A 4794-nucleotide genomic window follows, 5' to 3' on the forward strand; every position below is an offset into this window, starting at 1 on the left:
AAACAATCCTATGTGTACATGCAACCCTAGCTTTGGATCTATGTCTTCACTATTAGATATACAACATTATGAACACAAGAATAAAACCCTAATGTACAATGCTATTTTCGAAATTCACATATAAGGTTAGATCACATACCTCTTGTTGTTATATTGTAATAACAACTCAAATCTCCAAAATCTTTGTCTTGAAAGCAAGCACAACAAATGTAATGCCTCTAATGGCTCACAAACACCACAAGCAATTGGAGAAACTATATATATATATATATATATATATATATATATATATATATATATATATATATATATATATATATAGAGAGAGAGAGAGAGAGGAGGAATAGAAATTGGGCTTGGTATCTCTAGAGAATGGGTGGGACGATTTCTAAAGGCCAAAGGGTCTTTATATAGGGTTGTGATTAGGGTTTCAGTCCTTATCCTTATCCAATTGCTTGCCCACCAAGCAATCACAAGATAAGCCTTGAAAAGCCCATATCCTCTATCCCTTGGATGATTTCAAGGATATCTTATCCTTGATTTCGTCCAACCTATAATAAGGATAATCATTGCCCTAATTTGTAACTATCATATAATTACAATTCAGTCCCTCTAGTTTAATTAATTACACTTGATCATAAAATTAATTCCTAATTAATTATTGACCAATATTAATTAAACAAATATGATTTCTCCTTTAATATATTATTCTTATAACATATTAATAAATCACAATAACCTCTCTCTTCAACTATTTCTTCAGTCAAGTTGCTTTGGTGAAGGCAACCCAAAAGGACCATGCACAACCGGGTCAAGTACTTACCAAATATGGTTACAGCCTTAGACACTAATCCAACAATATTTATTGTAGATGACATGTAGTAACTGGTATTTTTAAGGGAAGAACTAAGATAATTTTGGAGAAAGCCAAGAATTGCCCAAAGAAGAAGGTTTTAATCCAAGCTCAACAAGATGGAACAAAAGAAAACCCAGGTTCAGTTTATGTTCCTTTCCTTTTAGTGGGTTAAAAAAATCTTTTTGTTACTTTTTTAGTTTATTAGTTGATTTAACATATATTAAAAACAAATAATTTTTTTTTCTTCTTTGGATATTCTCATAGATTTATCATTTACCACTTAGAGCTTGATACTAAGAGTACCAGTATTGTAGTTGAGATTATGAATGATAAGAGAGTTCCATTTAAACAAAGATGATATTGTGTCTTATTGTTGTGGTTAATTTCAACTAATTCTTTTACTTTACTTTCAATTTTGCTTCTTTAATTCCAGAATGTTTGAGAATTAATATCTCATTTATTTTATCACAACAAAAGGTAGACCAACAATTGGCATAGGAAAATATGACGGGAGTAATGATATTTACCAAACAAATGAAAATCAAAATATGAAAAGGTAAGGTAGATATGTTATGATTTTCCTTGTAAAAAATGAAATGAAATTTAATTCCGTTCTTCTGAAATTTTGTATTTGGAAAAAATGATTTTCCTGTCCAGGCTGTTCTCTTTCATGTCTGAAGGCAACATGTGATGATCTTCTCATTTATGCAACAAAGTTTCATATTTTTCCTAATTTATGCAGACTTGTTTTAGTCACTATATTAAGGTTATTTTGAACCATTTATTTCCATTTTTCTTATGTATTGATTTCTCAATAGATCTTTGTGGATGGTCTTTATACCACTTAAAGTGCCTCCAAAGTTTCAAGCCTCATTACACCTGTTAGTATAAGTTGTACGTTATGCATTAAGAAAACAGACCTGGCTTCTTAAACAAGTAAAATTTTATTCATTTATGGTTGAAATGTCTATAATGGCTTTTAGAGTTCTTCCTCAATACATACCATTTTCACCTTGCTTATATGAAGTTCTTGATTTATGGTAAAATAGGTTGCATTGATGGATTACTTTGAAACTTTTGTCAAAAACAAGGGATTCAATATGAATATAGAAAAACGCAATTGCAGGATCGATCACAGCTTTTGGTAGATATTCAAGCTGTTAAACTTACTCATGTTTTCAATTCTATTTAAATAACAATATATAACCATTGTAACCTTTGTCTGGATTTATTGCAACGATAGCTAAAATTAACCAATGTTTCCATATTTATTTCAGTCTTCTTTGATGTTTTTGGGTGTATCCAATCCCGCAAAGCGGGGTTCTTCCCTAGTTTAAAATAAATTAGGTTATTTGGTTTTTTGGGCATTATTCTTGAAATTTTATTGGCTTAATTTTTTTAGTTAAGTTCTTTTTTCAATTTTTTTTATTATATTAATTCTTCTTTTTGAGTTGTTATATATGAACAAATACTATTTTGAATATATAATATTAATATATTAATGAAGATTATTTTATCGGACTACTGATATTTATAAGTATTTTTTTTAATATTTCTTTATTTTATTAACATTAATAAACGGGAAATTACGTAATCTAACAACATTTTAATGTGTATTTAAAGAAAATAACCAATTTTTCAGCAAAATAACCACTTCGTCTAGAATGGACGTTCCGGACGATAGCATATTTTGGACAACACGCCACTATAATTCGGTCCAAAAATTGTGGTTTTGTCCAATATATGGGCAGCTGATCCGTACACAACAATTTTGAAGTGAAATTTCCCTCAAAAAAATAAAAATTTCTTGCTAAAAAATTTTACCTACACATGTCAATTGTTTTTTTCTATAAAAAAATATTAAGAAATATCAACACATATAGAAAATATATGTAGGTATTTGATTTGTCTAATATATTTAGGTACACATAAAATATGTGAAGGTATTTTATTTGCTAGTTATTTATGACATAATAATAATAACAATTGTCTAATATATTTACCTACACATAAAATATGTGTATGTATTTGATTTGTCATGTCATTTATGAAATAATAATAACAATTGTCTAATGTATTTACCTACACATAAAATATGTGTAGCTATTTGATTTACCATGCACCACTAGAAGACAACCCTTTAATGACGCGCAAACAATGACATGCGCTGATAGAGGACGCGCATTTGTACGTGCCCTAAAAAATAATGTTAGATTTGCAAAATTTGAAGGATAGAAGACACGCATTTTGGCGTGCCCTAAAATTAATGTCCAACAAAAAAAATCTACAAACACGGAGGGCGCTTATGTTAAATGTGTATCATCTAGAAATGTCGCTTTATAATTTTTTTATTAGACGTGCGTTTTAAGGGGGGGGAAATGAAATCTCTAAATTTCTAAAAGTTTAAAGTGCCCGCTTCTCCACTCTATCCTCTTGATCTCCTTCCATTCTCTCCCTCTATTCACTGTGTAACTCTAAGCCATCGCCATCTTCCTTCTATCTAGGACGTGCTAGGGTTTTATTTATTTTAAGCTTAACTTCTCCTGATTTACTCTCGCTCTCTCTCTCTCTCTCTCTCTCTCTCTCTCTCTCTCCTGCTCGACAACCACTCACCACCCTTCGTCTTCTCTCTTGTTCACCAACGTCTTCAATAAAGCCCCAATATACCACCGACAAAACATACCACAAGATCACCACCCCTATTTCGCACCAACATCGTTGGTTACTAACACCGCCATTGGTATAAAAACCCTAGAACCACCAGGCCACCCTTTTCCGCCATCCATGTCCCTCCTTTCTGTCTATCTCTAACAGACAACTGCAACATCACATTCATGGTCGGCGCAGGCTACTTATGAGTTGGAATAAATTGGTAGGAAGAAAGCAACGCCTCTTTTACCTCTATGTCTCTATCTCCAGTGGCGATACAATGAAGCACGGGTTTAAGAAATCGGAGGAGGGATTGAGAGAATTTGTCGCTTCCTCTGGTTTCTCTTTTGATTATGGTAATGTTTATATTTGGTTTCTCTTTCTTCAGAATTCCTTTTCATATATTTCTTCCCATATGATTTTATGATTTTAGATTTTTTCCATATGATTTTGATCTTAGTTTGAGATTTAGAATTCTCAATCTTCGGTTTCTCCTTTATCCACCAGTTCATGTGCCCGATTGGGTTAATAGTTATGCTAGAATTTGATCAATCTCTTTGAAATTTAGGGTGAATTAGGTTAGGGCATGAATAGGAAACACTATAAATGGTTTGACTAAGTCGACGTCTTCTTCTCCTATATCAACTTGACACCTCAACTCTTCTTTTGCACTGATCTGCAATCTATACTAGGTTTGATTTTTTTTATTTGCAGGTTTTGTTAGTAGACCATGTCTACTGTTACTGGAATTAAACATGTCGTATTTTTATTTATTATAGGAGGTGGTTTGACAAATGGTTTTTGAAGGAGCACATAACTTCAGGGCCACATAAGCTCAACTTGGTTTTTTATTCTTCTTTCTTTTTTTGCTCACAAGGCTTGATTTGATTGAAGGTTTGTGCTTTACATTCTAAGAATGCTCTTGCATGGATTGATCTTTGTCCTTCCTAGTTTGTTGTTGTTTCTGAATTTTCCATGAACTGTTTAGTAAACTTTTTATTTTATTGTGTGGTAAAAGGTAAGTAGAAGCCTCGTACCACTTTCTCTTTCACATGAGACCTTTTGATAGAAGGAGATTTATTGGGTCCATAGGATTTTTAGTTTTTTTTTTTTTTTTTTTTTTTTTTTTTTTTTTTTTTTTTTTTTTAATTTCTTCAATAATCTAGTTTGGATGACTTGATAATTGTACAGATTTTTTCATGGCACTTTTTTCAGAAAGAACAATGCATGGTTGACACTTGCAGAGTATTAGTATCTTTTCATGTCTTTAAATTCTTTTTTCTTTTTCT

The sequence above is a fragment of the Lactuca saligna genome, chromosome 2 (genome assembly GCF_052625555.1).
Source record: "Lactuca saligna cultivar CGN05327 chromosome 2, ASM5262555v1, whole genome shotgun sequence".
NCBI classification, from domain to species: Eukaryota; Viridiplantae; Streptophyta; class Magnoliopsida; order Asterales; family Asteraceae; genus Lactuca; species Lactuca saligna.